Source organism: Nicotiana tabacum, chromosome 1, assembly GCF_000715075.1.
Source record: "Nicotiana tabacum cultivar K326 chromosome 1, ASM71507v2, whole genome shotgun sequence".
Classification (NCBI taxonomy): domain Eukaryota; kingdom Viridiplantae; phylum Streptophyta; class Magnoliopsida; order Solanales; family Solanaceae; genus Nicotiana; species Nicotiana tabacum.
In genome coordinates this window covers 212,275,523-212,291,956 of record NC_134080.1, presented here as the reverse complement: position 1 = coordinate 212,291,956, position 16,434 = coordinate 212,275,523, and the positions used below count along the sequence as shown (strand labels likewise).

General features: G+C 35.8%; 1 non-coding gene across 1 annotated transcript; it reads right to left on the bottom strand.

Annotated features, from left to right (window-relative positions):
* Positions 1 to 6,845: 6,845 nt before the first annotated feature.
* Positions 6,846 to 6,918, bottom strand: TRNAV-UAC (transfer RNA valine (anticodon UAC)). The gene has a single exon. It is a non-coding gene; the product is annotated as a tRNA-Val (tRNA).
* Between the last annotated feature and the right edge of the window lie 9,516 nt (positions 6,919 to 16,434).

Here is a 16,434-nt window from a genome sequence, read left to right as displayed (position 1 = left end):
AGTCCAGGAAGAGTGAGTATGAGAAGAGGTAAATGCAGAGGTAAAGTAGTTTTGGACATGGGACAGAATAAGACTATGCTCATTTATCCAGTTACCAGCACTATCTTTGAAGAAAGTAATTTTGTTTCTTCTTTTTCTATTGGTGGCAGAGATATGGAAGAATTTAGTATTGGTGTCACCATCATTAAGCCACATTATCCTGGATCTAAGTTTCCAGTAGTCTTCTTCTATCTTTAGAATATCATTGAACTCATGTTGAAGATATAATTCTAATTTTTTTAGGAAAGAGCTGGTAGCGTAGCTGTTAGAAGACTGGATGCCTTGGAGTCTAGCTAAGAGTTTTCTCTTCCTTCCCATGATATTGCCAAATTTGTTGTCCTTCCAAGGTTTAACATTATCTATAAAGTTAGAGCTAGCCTTAAAGTAGTCACTATTATTCCAGGAGTTTATAACAACAGATTGAAACTCTGGATGTTTACACCAAAAGGTTTCTAACCTAAAAGGGACCTTATGAGGAGTTCTATTTCTAGGAATTAATTCAACTAGGATAGGATTGTGATCAGAGTGGATTCTAGGTAGATGGATAATAGAGCTTTTAGGAAAAAGTTCAATCTATTCTTCATTTCCAAAAACCTTATCAAGTCTTTCTAAAATAAGACTCTTATTGTTATGTCTATTATCGGTCCAGGTGTATTTGATTCCCTTGAAGCCTAGATCAACTAGGTTACAATTATTAATTTTAGACCAAATATATTTAGCTCTACTATCTTTGATTGGTTTGACTTCAAATTTCTCACTAGCGGTTAAAATGTCATTAAAATCACCACCTACTAGCCAAGGTCCTTTATAAGTATTACTAATATTTTTGAGGTTATCCCACATCATATTTCTATAATGAATATTGGTACTAGCATAAATCGAAGTAAAAAGCCAAGGTTTACGTAAAGAATGTACCTCTATGGTTGCATGGATCTCCTGACCTCTTCTAATAACATTTTGGACGTTGATTATATCATCCCTCCACATCATAACCATACCACCTGACTGCCAGACTTGTCGGAAATCGCCGGTGGTTGGTCCGGAAAGACATGGGACTTTTTGGGCGTAAAAGTGCTTCTCTTACGATATTTCGAGTTGGATGAAAAGAGTAAAGTTACAATATCATATATGTTGTTCGAAACTATCTTACTTTGAAAGGGGAAGTCGGCGCCAACAATCGAAAAGCTATTGGGTAAGTCGTGTGGCGCATCAAATCTTTCAAGAGAAAGAAAGTGCCCTTCAGAAAGGAAGAAGAAGCGTAGAAATCAAACTCCTCGGGTGCGTCTGCGCTCAGTCTCTGTCTGACGGCCCATTACCTAAATCTCAATCTAGCTGAAAAGGGTAGCTTTCTTTCTGGTCTGACGGCCTCTTCTTCGTCTAATCATTATACTTGCAGCAAGAAAGGGGCTTTGGAAAGATAGTTCGCCAGGTCTTTATATTTGTATACATTGGCAAGAGAATCCTAGGTACCCATTCGCCGGAGTGAGGTTTGAAGATGCTCGAGCGAAGCGAGAGGAAGGAACAAAGTAACTCGACCGTAAGGGAGAGCATCTTCCTCCCTCGAATCTTTCTCTTTGTTTTTTGCTTGATTATACGGCTGTTGATTGAGTCTTTCTGTTGCAGGAGCGATATAAAGGGGTTTCTGTCTAAGTCTTCGAGTCCTCGATTCGGTCCTCTCTTGGAAGTGGGAAGTGAGGGGGCAGTGCTAGCTGTCCATCTAGTCCATTCCGTCCTGCGTTGGAAAAACCTCTACTCTACCCCTATGTTCGTATGCCCCTATGTCCGTGCAAGCAGTGGCCCCTTGGCTCTAAGCCTGATAGTGGTCTTAGTGTAAGGAAGCAAGCAACCTAAATATGGCACATGTCGCAGGGCCCCACTCGGATGACTGGTTTTGAGGCAGGCATCTCAATCTCGATAGCTGACTGGCAGAGGGTGAAAGCCTAGAAGACGCCTAGAACTCATAAGGAATAGGCACTGTACCGGCAGCGAACTCTAAGGTTTGGCTTTTTCTTTTATTGACTTTCTTGAGTCAATGTCGCATTTCGCGTGCTTGGTTAGATCTCCTAACCTAATGTAATGAACGAGAAGGTGAAAAATTCAGTCTTAGCTAAGCATTCGAATTCTGGGTAAGAGAGGAAATCTTTCTTTCTAGGGAATCTGTGCTTACTAAGCCTTTGTTTGAAGGACCGGTCTTAAAGTGAAGTGCAAGACTAGCTGGACCCGGACTGACTAATCGCTAACATCCCGGGTTCTCTCGGGACCGGGAGAACTCTCAGTTAAGTACGGCATTCAGTAAGAAGTAAGCCAAGTTCTATTAGCTCTTCTAACTTGTCTTAGACTCGTCAGTCTGTGATGCATTGAGTTGAGAGTCAAAGGATAAAGGAGTAGATCTAGTGGTACATTTAGAGGGTGCATGGGGTTGAATTAAGGAGGCATATTCCATTGTTCTCTCATTGTTTGGGCCATTTGAGGGTTCAATGATGGAGCCATGAGATGAATGACATTGTTGAGCCATACTTGGTTGAGATAATTGTTCATTGCCAATCTCATTCCCTCCATGATAAGTTGAGCTAGATATTGAGTATTGTGCAAGATCACAATGACTTCTTGGCCGTTGATCGGCATTGTGAACGAGAGTGCATGGCCCATGAGCCCTAACTCCATCCAACTCGTGGGTTGATAATCTTGTGCTTGGGGAGGTTGATCGTAAATAATTTAGGGTTGTTCGTGGGGATGGAGGGGGGAATGTTTTTCATTTGGAGAGGGTGTCGTTGTCTCATGATTTGGATTAGTCGAGTTCTTCTTCTTAGGGTTGAAGGAACTCTTGGCATTTTGGTTAAAACAATTTGAATTTATTGCACTGGAAGTTGTCGTGGGATTTTGAGTAGGAGGAGAGGTTAGCCGATTGGGTGGGGAGGTGATGATTGATTCGTTTTTGTCTATGGCTTTTGATTTCCCTAGGTCATATTTTATAGAACACTTAAAGGTTTTATTTGGATTACCAATGGGAATGTCCATTTGGCTACTTTCTTCTATGGTCTTTGCCATTGGCCAACATGCATGGAGGGGGAGATCTTGTCATATCTTAAGGAGGGATTTTGGGTAGATTCTTTAGATAATGAAAGATTTTGGAGAGATTTCGGTTTAATGAGGGGGTTTGGGGCAGTAGGGGTAGGATTAGTGGTAGGGGTAGATTCGTTCATACTAGAGTCATTTTGCATGGCATTGGTTTTCACTAAGGAGTTGGCAATATAAGGTGCCACGGTGGAGTCTTGCATGCAAGTATCTTGTGTGTCAAGATCCAATTCATTATTTAATTGATTAAAATTATTTTTACTAATAAAATTGATATTATCCATAGTGGTTTGTGTCAAACCATTTGTCTCTCTTCTAAAAGGTGATTTTTCATGTGAGAGGTAGTTTGATCAATAATCGATTCTGGATGGGTAATGACCGGAAGAATTTAATTATTAGAAGGATTATTTTTTGTTTTATATTGGAGTGTTTGAGTAAACAAGAACTTACCTATTTTTGCATTGAATAAATTAACCGGAATACCTGGACCTTGGTTGTCTTTTGCATGGATGGTGGGCATTTGGTTTAGAGTTTTTTTGCCTTGATTCTTCTTCTTATTGAAGGAGACAGTTTTCCATTCAGAGTCACATGCATCTTGTGTAGCTACTTGTTGATGTTTTTGTCCTGCATGATAAGGATCCAAGCTTTGCATTTTGATGTAGGTGCATTGTCTTAGTGTGTGACCAAAACGGCCACAATTTTTGCAAAGAAAATCCTCTCCTTCATAGAGTATATCCTGTTTGTGGTCTACAACAAATAGGAAGTATCTGATTCGTTTATTTCATCTACAAGTCTAAAATCAGTAGTAATATCGTTTAACATCTGCAGAACTTATGTGTTTTCTACAATCAGTAAGCCTTCTTTAAAATCGGAGTAAGCATTGTTAGATATCATGCCTATAGGTTTCACCTAGGCAAACCATTAGGTAATTAATTAACTGCATCAGTCTTTGATAAATTACAACCAGGGAAGGCTAATTCGGAGCTAGAAGTATTTGTGGAGGAAACTTTTGTAAAACCATAAACCTTATGTTTATGTCTTGACTAGAGTTAGTCGAGTTGTGAGCTTTGTAATATAGTTATTACAAAGAGGCCTTGTTAGATAGTTATTACAAAAAGGCTTGTAATAGATTTATTACAAGTGAGTGAAGGATTAAGAGTTTAATTCCTAGGTTACAATAAGTTGTAATCTGAAGTTGTTCCGCTAGTGAAGTTCAAATCCTACAAGTGTAGGTCGAAGTTTTTAATCCCGTGAGCTGGGAGTTTTCCACGTAAAACTCTATTGTGTCATTTACTTATTATTGTGTGTACGTGTACCGTGAGAACTAATAGAGGACCAGATTCTCTATATAATTTGTTAGACTCTTAGTTTCTATCACACTGGAATATGGTTAGTTAGTGATATAGTACGCGTAAATATAAAGTAGTTTTTCCGAAAGCGTAACTTGACAATTGTGAGGAATTTTCCAAATATTGTAGTGTTAGATTTCTCTAACTTTGACATATGAAGGGGGGGGGGGGGTTTCCAATCTCAATTTGAACGGGAGATGTGGTGACATTCCCTACTATGTAATATACATATTTGCTGTTCAGTGATATAAAATTTCCCTGGAAGTGTTTTTTTTTAATTAAACAAAATGTATGTCAAACACATAATGAACAATAATATGCTTTTAACTCAGAACTATTGCTTATATATAACATTAATTAGTTTAACTGTACATGAATAATAACATGTACGAGGGGAAGGATAAAGTTGTCTTCGAGTGATATATAGGTTTCAGCTTCGAGCCATGGAATCAATAACTGATGCTTGTGTCAGAATACGATACTTATATCGCACCCCCTTGAGTTGCGGTCTTTCTTTGGATCTTGTATAAACGTAAGATACTTTATGCACTAGGATGCCCTTTTCTAACATTGGACATACTTTATAAGAAGCTTAAAAATCAAAACAATGAAATTTAAAAGTCAAGACAACATCATGCTTACCAAAAAGCTGAAGTCAAAACCAATAAATAAAAAGAGCAAAACTTCTGTTTCAATTTACGTGGCACTTTTATTATTAGTTCGTTTTACAAATAGTAATATATTTTTGTATTTAAAAATAATTTTACTTAAATTTTTAATTTTACTTATCAGAAGTTTTAATATTCACACAACTAATACGAAATGTTTAAGATCACTAGTTTCAAGTGTTTTGTAGCCATACAAATATTATGACATATTTAAGACTACAAGTTTCAAAAAAATTCTCTTTTTTGTTAAATTTTAGGCCAAGTCCAACTGTTTTATCTTTATCTTAAATTTTATGTTTAGTCAAACTACCTCATATAAATTAAAACAAAGGGATTACTGAAGCACTGAATAATAAAAGATGGGGAATATGTATGATGACTGAAGCATGATATAATATAAACTTCACAGACATAGCTAGAATAATGATCCCATCCTGATTCACCAAAATCACTCATTTCATCATTTCTCATGCTGAAACTTCAAGATACTCCAACATTTCATGGTCAACTTCAGTTTCATGTTACATGCAAAACTCAAAATTGTCAAAAACAACATTAAAAAAGCGAATTTAAATTTTCAGAAAGTAAGTATCCAGCTCAATTAAGATATATGTTTAATTCCAAATAGACAACATGATGCAAAATGAGTTGATCTCATAAGGGCCAGCTCGGCATATACAATATTTCCTAGGGTTTGCAACTAGCCTTGTACACTGGCGAAGTCAGAATTTTTATTAAAGGAAGTCAAAAGATAAAGCAGCTAATATACGAAGAAGCTAAGGAATTCAACATAGATATAATTTTTTGTTTACCTATCTTGAACAAGAGTGGCTCCGCCACTAACCTTGTTTATACGATATAATTAACAAGTTCTTCGATCTCGCATAATCTTGTGATAGTAGATTAAGAACCTGACACAAATGTGTTTCTATTACAATTTACATAATAAATGGCAAAAAGAACTAAATTTTTTGTTCTTATAGTTCAAGGGAATGCCCAGCTTTGCTTCTATATAACTGCCAAATTTTGGTTCATGTTATGATGGCCAAGATTTCACTACTAGAAAAACAGAAATTAGTGACCGATACATTCTGTAGCTAAAGAGAAAAATCTGTCGCTAAATAGATTTAGTAACGGATTAGCGATATATTATCAAGAAATATTGTTGTTGTACGAGCGATTTAGCGACAAATTGGCAACAAAGTTCGTAGCTAATTTTAGTTTTTATTCTAGTGTTTGAAAGCTAAAGGCTGAGGTTTTATTGTAGCAAATATGCTTAATGGATGATAAGAGCAGGCTGAAGCCAAGTATTTGAAGATATTTGAGAAAAGTATATTTTTAACCTTTTTCAAAAATAATAGTCGGAAAATATATATTTTTGTATATATGTTTATTATAACAAAAATTATATATATTTTATACATTTTTCGATTAGCGAATATAATAGTTTCAAGCGACCGAAATTTTTTGTATTTTGCCCCAGACGTTTTGGGTCCTCATTTTGATACAATGACTAAATGAACAATAAAAGCGCCTGTGCAGGACTTGGAAGGGAACAATTGCCTATTACAATTTTAGTTGAATTGAACTTGATAGAAAAATGGCTATGGTGATTTTTTAAGGAAATAATGTATCGAAGAAGCCTATTAGTAGGGGACAAAAATATAAGAATGGCGAGCAAAAATCAAAGTGACACAAAAACAGAGACACTGAATGTTGCTGCCCAGGATCGAACTGGGGACCTTTAGTGTGTAAGACTAACGTGATAACCACTACACCACAGCAACCTGATATGGTGAAAAAGCTTTAATTGTTAATAAAATAAAGCAATTTAACTGGAATTATGATAATGGGGCTGATAATTTCTGGATTATTTAATATACTGTTTTATTTGCTTCAGTGTATTTAATAGAATATATGGTATATAATTTCAAATAGGGGTGTACATAGGTCGAGGTGGTTTAGGTTTTTCACTTGCCAAATCAAACTAATTGTGTCGGGTTACTAAATCTAAAGACCAAACCAATAAAAGTCGGGTTTTTAATCTCGATTTTTCTTAGTTTTTTCGGGTTATTTCAGGGTTTTTTTCTTCATAAAGTCTTCACAGCACAAAATATAGAATTTGTGCTCCAAATATTTCTTTGATCCTAATAAAACATAATTATATAAGGTGTTTTTCAAGAAAATAACATAAAATATGAAATGAGCTATGATATTTTACTAAGATATTCAACATTAAAGATAATAATTAAATTGCATAAAATAAATATTATTAATATGCCATAATAAAAATAAACATAATCTAAAATTACTAAGTGTCACGACCCCAAATACCTCGGTCGTGATTGCGCCTATCACAGTACTAGGCAAGCTAGTCCAGCATTTATCACATCAAATTCCTTTTATAAATTCATTTTTCTAAGACATATTAAGTCTTATATATATATATATATATATATACATATCAACAGAAATATGCGGGAAACCAATACGAAAGTACACTAACACAGCCCGAATCTGGTGCCACTAGTCATGAGCCTATAGGTACAACCCAACATTGTCTAAATAATACATAATAAGTCTGAAACACAACGTGATAAGATAGGGAGGAGGAAGGAAGGGCTGCGAACGCCGTGCAGCTACCTTGCGATCTCCGGATAAGACTCTGAGAGTGATGGAAGCTCTCACTCTGATGCTTGGGCACCTGGATCTGCACACAAGGTACAGGGAGTAACGTGAGTAAGCCAACTCATTAAGTAACTAAATTAATCTGAGTGCAGTGACGAACATTTAAAATCATATAAGAAATCTCAACAGAAATATCAAGTCAAAATCTACAGTTCAATAGCCAGTTATTTCGTAAAACTTCAGTTTCAATTAAACATCCTTTGAAAATATTTATTCAACATTTCTCAGTAGGGGCTCAGTATAAAAGAAGAGTGAAAGCAACAAAATATCATAAACAAGCCCCTCGGGCAAGGTATCACTCATAAGTATAACCTCTCGGGCAAGCTTCTCAGTCACTCATGACTCAGATCTCATCAATCGGTACTCACACTCAGCACTCCGGCTTAATAAATATATCATAATAATAATAATATCCGTTGCGACGTGCAGCCCGATCCATAATATATAGTCGACTACGCTCACTGGGGGTGTACAGACTCCGGAGGGGCTCCTACAGCCCAAGCGTCATATCGCTGTGGCGCGCAGCCCGATCCAATACATATCGCTGCGGCGTGCAGCCCGAGCCATAATATATATATATATAATATCGCTGCAGCGTGCAACCCAATCCATAATAAATATATATATATACTCCTCACCATTAAGTCCTCAATCTCTCTCAGTCATTAACCTCACGGCCACTCGGGCATATCAGTGAAAATCAGAGAAACTCAGCCCAGATAGTTTTCATATTTTAAGAAGTAGAGTGATGAAACCGGTTTAAACAATAAACAGGTAAAACATGACTAAGGATATGCTTTCATATCAAATAGAGTGAGGAAAATAGTAAAAATATCCCCTAAGGGTCTAAACAGGTCGGCACAAGGCCCCAAACATCGCATTCAACCCAAGTTAACAAACCAATTTCTAAAACACATGGATATCATATACAATATATCAAGATATGCAATTATACAGTCACCACAGGACAAACCAAGTCACAATCCCTAAAGGTACACGCCCACACGCCCGTCACCTAGCATGTGCGTCACCCCATTTATCAAAACATTTCGAAATTTTCAGGGTTTCATACGCTCAGGTCTAGATTTACAATCGTTACTTACTTCAAACCGGATGAAATATTACTCCGCGATGCCCTTGCCTCTCGACTCGGCCTCAACTCGCGTCGAGTCCATCCAAAATCTTAATTATAACATCAATATATGCTAAGGAAATGAAGCCTATGCGAAAACAATCAAATTACATCAAGAATCCCGAAATTGGCCAAACCCGACCCCCGGGCCCACATCTCGGATTCCTATAAGAATTACAAAACTAGAATCCTTACACTCTCACGAGTTCATAAATACCAAATACATCAAAATCCGACCACAAACGACCCCTCAAATCCTCAAATTAAAGTCTCTAATTTCAAGCCTTAATCCCCAAATTTTAGGCTTTAAATCCCACTAATTTCATGTCTAATTAGGTATAAATCACCATAGAATCGAGTATTGAGCTCAAAAATCTTACCTCCAAGTGTTTCCCTTCGATTCCCTCTTCAATCCCTCTCAAAAATCTCCAAAACCGCTCAACAATTGTGGAAATAGACCAAAAATCGCGAAGGCAACTATTTAAACATTCTGCCCAGGCCATAATTCCTTCTTCGCGAACGCGGTCAAAGCCTTGCGTTCGTGAAGCACAAAAGTTCACTAACCAAATATTCCTCTTTCGCGAATGCGATATCCTTCACGCGAACGCGAACCCTCAACCGTCCAAGCCTTCGTGAATGCAACATCACCTACGCGAACGCGATGAACAACTACCAGGGGGACCCAGCTGCTCCACTTACCTCTTCGCAAACACGTCCATCTCCTCGCGTTCGCGTTTTACCTTTGCAAACGCGAGCCCCTATCGCGAACGCGAAGAACACTTTTTTTGCAACAAATACCAGAAATCTGCAACTCTCCAAAATAAGGATTTGGTCCGTTAACCTCCCGAAACTCACCCCAAGCCCTCGGGACCTCAACCAAACATGCCAACACATCCCATAACATCATTCAAACTTGTTCCAACCTTCGTAACGCTCAAAACAACATCAAAACATCAAATCACCCTCGGATTCAAGCCTAAGAATTCCAAAACTTCCAAATTCCGCTTTCGATCAAAAAGTCTACCAAACCTCGTCCGAATGAATTGAAATTTTGTACACACGTCACAAATGACACAACGGACCTACTCCAATTTTCGGAATTCCATTCCAACCCCTATATCAAAATTTCCACTACCAACCGAAAAACACCAAAAATCTAATTTTGCCAATTCAAGCCTAAATCTACCTCGGAACCTCCAAAACACATTCCGATCATGCTCCTAAATCCCAAATCACCTAACGAAGCTATCCGAACCATCGAAATTCACATCCGAGACCTTTTTCACATAAATCAACGTCCGATTCCAACTCAAGCTTACTCAAAAGAGACTAAGTGTCTCATTTCTCTACAAAACCATTCTGAACCCAAACTAGCCAACACGATACAACATAATACAGTTGAACAAGACATAAAGAAGCAGAAATGGGGAAAATGGAATGGTAACTCATGAAACGACCGGCCGGACTAAGTTGCTAAAATATATAAGAGTAACAAGTACTATTTTTACCTGACTAAACATTATAAAAAATAAGTTGTGCATTTTATCTAAACCATAGAAAAACTAAAAAAATAGATATCCAACACTATTGTCATTCCTAGTACAATTTAATTGAATGTCTTTTATTAGCATTAATATTGACTATAAAACTTATTGTAGCATTCAAGAAATATAAGTGAAAGTTTAAAATAATACGTTAAAAGATAAAATTATGAAAATATTTAAGAAATATTTATAAACTACACAACAATAACTATTTTTATGTATTAAATATATTTAAAACTTCTATACATGTGATGTCGGGTTGGTTTGGTTCGGTTTGACTTTTTTAGTTAAAACCAAACCAAATCAATTATGGTCGTGTTTTTTTCCCAATACTAAACCAAATCAAACCAAACCACAGTCGATTTTTTTCCCGGTTTGATTTCGGATTATCGATTTGGTGCGGTTTGTCGGTTTTCTTTGTACACCCCTAATTTCAAATATGTGTTTGAGTTGAAGCTTGATTAACTCAGATATCTTTTTATCCAATTTTAACCTTAAATATTTTACTGATGACAATGAATAAGGCCTTTGAGGGGTAATAGTTTCATTTTGTTAAGGGGCATTTGCATCTATACCCGCTTTTTGGATCATATTTTAACGTATACCTGCTTTGCAAAATAAATTGTAATTGTACCCACTTTTCGCGTAACTTCAGGCATACGGGCTTGAAGTAGCAAAAATTTTTGCCTGAAGTATAGCAAAACTTCATATATTTTTGCATAAAGTTTGGCCTGACTTGCAAAGGCAATCAGACAAACTTCAGTTCATAGTACAAATGGCAAACTTCAGTTAAATAAAAACAATAACATGCGTGGGCTAAAGTTTTTGTTTGTAATTGCTGAACTTCAGCATTCTAGTAGATGAAGCTTTATTCTGTATTTGCTGAACTTCAGCATATTTTAGCCGAAGCTTTGTTTCAAATCTAATGGGAGATTTTGTTTTTTGAAAATACAGTTTATCCGCCCACACTTTTACCGTCCATGATAAATAATACCAAAGTCTTGATATAAAATTTATGCCGGTAACTAATTACCGGATAAATATATCCCAAATTTTGTACTAAGATTAGAATCCTAATCCAGATAACCAAAGATATAAGTGCACATGTTAGAAACGATTATTGAATATTGATCAATATATTTATATATCTTTACATCTTATTGAGCTTATTTAGCTAGATACCTATGTATTCTCTCAAGCATGAATTGAGCAAATTTACGGAGATTTGCATCTATACTCGCTTTTTGGGTCACATTTTAACTCGTGCCTGCTTTGCAAAAAAAAATTGTAAGCATATACCCACTTTTTCACGTAAATTCAACATACGAGGCTGAAGTAGCAAAGGCAATCACGTAAAACTTCAGCATTCTAGTAGACAAGCCTGAAGTAGCAAAGGCAATACACTGAAGTTTTTTTGTCCTGGATAAGATGCTGAAGTTATTTAGTTCATTTGTAAAAACTTCAGCACTAAAATAACTGAAGTTTTTTTGTCCTGGAATCATTAGTTTTGTCATAAAGCTTTTTCAAAAACATCAGCAGAAGATACTGAAGTTATTTAGTTCATTTGTAAAAAATTTAGCACTAAATAAGCTGAAGTTTTTTTGTCCTAGACAAGTTTTGTCAAAAACTTCAGTAGAAGATGCTGAAGTTATTTAGTTTATTTATAAAAACTTCAGCACTATATAAGCTAAAGTTTTTAAAAAATCTTATTAACATACTAGATTAATAATCACCTTATTCTTTCATAGTGTATTACTACTATAAAATAATCAGATTGCCAACAGTATCTAAATCATAAATTTTAGAAACAATAAACGTGAAAAAAACAGAATTACGTGGAAATATTCACAAATAATTGTCTACTAACTTACGTAATTATTTATAATTTATTTTTAAATAATCTGATAAACATACTTATGGCAATCATCCCCTGAACTGAAGTTTCATAGCAGCACCAATAGCAGCAGAAGAAAGCAGCAGCAGCAGAAGAAGAAGAAGAAGAAGAAGAAGAAGGAGGAGGAGGAGGAGGAGGAGGAGGAGGAGAAAGGTAAAAATTGTACGGGGCGCTCTATTTGGGCACCCCTTTTTAACTTGTAGCCGCTTTGTCTTTCTGTTTGCACCCGTACCCATTTTTTTGTTAAAAGCCTTTTAAAAAGACTATTTTTCCCTTCTTCATTAAAAGACTACTTTCTCTCCAAGTATACGCTAGTCCTTTACTGTCTCTGTCTCTTTCTCCCGTTATTCGCATTTTTTGATTTGTTCTTTTCTGAAATCAAAGGGTTTTTGTCGTTGTTTTGATTTTTCAACTGCTATTCGTCGTTGTTCCCACATTACGATTTAATCATAGGTACATTGCATTAATTTTCTGGGTTTTATTTTACGATTTTCTGGGTTTTTTTCCTGATAGTCATGTATTTATGATTAAATAGTTTCTTAGTGTTTAGTTTGATAAGTGCATTAGTTTTACTTTTACGATTGTGTTTTTAGGTTTTTTGAATGAGTTTTTATGTTGTTGATGAAAATTCTATAAATTCTTCAGTGATTAGACGTCCAAATTTAAAAAAAAAATTGAGAGTTAAATAGATGATACTATTAAAGTGATGATACCTTAGATAGGAGCTGAAGTTTTTTTTTCATGTTTTGGCATTACTTTTGGATTTGAATTTGTGTTTTGTTTTTTGTAAAAACTACAGCATGGGGCTGAATGTTTTGTATTTTGTAACTGGTGAGTTGAAGTTTTTGTGTTTTGTTACTGGTGAACTTCAGCTCTAGAGCTGAAGGTTTTATTTTTGTAACTGTCGAACTTCAGCTCTAGAGCTGAAGTATTTATTTTTGTAACTGACGAACTTCAACTTTAGAGCTGAAGTTTTGTTTTGTAACTGTCGAACTTCAGTCTTCTTAGAGATTGAAGTTTTAACTGATCTTTTCGATAATGTCCTGATGTTATTTTTTGTATGTTTTACTTTTTTTGAACAGATGACACCTAAAGCACCTAAAGATCCTAATGCAGCTAAAGTACGCAAAGCAGCTAATGCACCTAAAGCACCTAGACTACCTGTAATATCCTCAGGTCCTTATGTCCCTGCTCTTCCACCTACAAGACCAGGTCAAAGATATTTTGAGTTTCGAGATTGGTTTAACTCTAAGAGTTACTGGAAGGGGAGCCATGATTTGAAAAAATTAATTGCAACTTTCTTGACTCCTACACAACGGGATAAGCTTCATAATGGTACATTTCGATACATTATGGCTATGGAGAATTTCAAATACAGCATGGAGCATTGTCTGTGCCTTTCTCGACTATTCACGAATGATCGAAACTCGATTAGTTTCAAGATTTTTGGCCATGATGTTTCCTTCACCCTTGAAGATTTTCACATTATGTGTGGTTTGCGGATCACAGCACATAATGTTGAAAAACCAATTAATCGAGAGAGTAATATTCTGAAGCGCTATTTTGGTAAGTCCAAGGGTGTGACTTTGAAGGATATTCGAGATTTTATGACTCGGAATGAAATTCCAAAGAATACTGTGAATCACATACATATATGCGAGAGCAATGATGATGCTGTGAAGATTATGAAAATTCTTGTTTGTAGAGTCTATTTTGTTTGGGAAAAAGACCGAGTCATTTGTGATGGAGGAGTATGCATCTATTGTTGAAGATGTAAGGTTTGTGCTGAATATCCTTAGGGTAATGTGGCTTATGAGAAGCTAATTTACTCACTGAAACATGCATTGGACAAGCAGAACAAATTCCATGCAACTGAGTATAAACTTGGTGGATTTCCTTATCCGTTATGTGCTTGGTTCTATGAGCGCTTCACAGATATTCAGGAGAAATATATAAGAGAGGATGAGTACCTTGATACCCCTCAGGTTCCCAGGATGTTACGTTATGTATATGTGGGAGAGCCTAAATTTCCCAAACTTTTTGAGATGTTCGGTAGTCATGAAGTAAGTTACTTTTTTTGTCTTTGTGTTAATATGTTGACGTATTAGTTTCTTCTTCTCATAATATACTTTTTTATATTAAACAGAAATATCGCTGCTTTAGGGTATTGGATATAATTCCTACAGAAGAGGAATTGAATTCAATGCCTTTAATTGGCCAATTACCATGTAGCCGGATTTGTTCAAAGGTACTTAACGCGGGTCCTTCAACTGGTGAATCACCACGTACTCTGAGTCGATCAAAAGAATCGAATCGAACTCGTATTATTGGTGAATCACCACGTAGTCGGAGTCGATCAAAAGAAGCGAATCGAACTCCTTTTATTGGCGAATCATCTCGTACCCAAAGTCGTTCTTACCGTTCTACAAGTGACTTTGATGACAATGAATTACTCGACACAATATGTTTTGTAAGTTTTGATCTGAAGTGTTTTGGTTTTGTGTTTTGTAAAAGTACAACATGTTTTTGAGCTGAAGTTTTATTCTATATCTGAATTTTTGTTGCGTGTCTATTCTAGATATCAACGATGGAGGTTAAAAGGCATGCAAAAAAATAAAGAAGCACAATTGTGAAAGAAGTTTTTGATAAGTTTAAAAAAGAGGAGCGATCTACTTTTGTGAATGCGGTTTTTGTAAAAGTGAAGGTAAGCTAATTTATAGAGAAGTCTTTTTTTTCTGCTGATGTTATTCAGATTAATCATTGTTAGTAATTTTTTTCTAGGAATATTTCGATGAGAAGTTTGAACAGTTGCTTAAGATTGTCAACAAATCAAATGGAATGGATGATGGCAATTTTGATTTGAGTAACCATCGAGAATATGATAGAGGGAACGACTGTTACGAACATCCATCAGATATTAATGTTGTTGATGATGCATTAGATAAAGTCGCAGATGTAAATATTACACGTGAGGAAACAACTTTTGTAGGCGATCAACATGTTCAAGAACAATTTGAAGAGGAACGTCCCAGTGCTGATAGATTGAGCAGAGATGGAAATGATGAAGCACAGTTATCAACTGAGAATATTGGAAGCAAGCAAGGTGCAGATAATCAAGTTGTTGAGACTGAAGAACATAATGCTCATGATGCATTGTGTAAAGTCGCAGATGATAATGCTACACATAAGGAAGCGGTTGTTGAAGTCGATGAACATGTTCAACAACAAGGTGTAGAGAAATAATCCAGTGTTTGTAGACAGAGTAAAGATGGAAATGATGAAGAGTTAACAACTGAGAAGGGTTCAGATGATCAAGTTATTGGCACTGAAAAACATGCACCGAGTTGTCCTTTGGAAAGTGATATTGGAAAAGGCAATTTGTTTGGCGATAGAGATCAAGCACTTGTTTGTACTTTAGAACTGAAAGCGAGTGATGTGTCTAGCACTATTGGGAAAGACGATCGGTATGCAGGATTACTAGCTATTTGCAAAGAACTTCTAGGTGGTAATACACAGGAAATTGTTACTACAGGTACAAAGTGTGAAGTTTATAATATTTCAATGATACCTTAGATTGGAGCTAAAGTTTTGTTTCATGCGTTTGTGTTTTTTGTAAAAACTACATCATGTTTTTTTGCTGAATGTTTTGTTTTATAACTGGTGAACTTCAGCTCTAGAGCTGAAGTTTTTGTTTTTGTAACTGCAGTTTTTTTTGTAACTATCGAAGTTTTTGTTTGTGACTGTCTAACTTCAGCCTTCTTAGAGTTGAAGTTTTAACTGTTTTTTATAATATCCTGTAGTGAAATTTTCACTATAGGTATAAATTTTTTCTATGTTATATATATAGAAAAACTAGTTGATCTATTCACCCTCTTTATGAATATGGAGTGAAAGTTGAAACTAGTTGTGCTTCAATTGACGCAACTCAAAAACTCTATGATGATGCTGAATTGAATGAAGGTAGAGTTGAGAAAAACCTTCCAGAGAATACTCCAGCTCCTCGACGTTGCTTCACAAATGAATGAAGCTGTAAATGCTGATATTG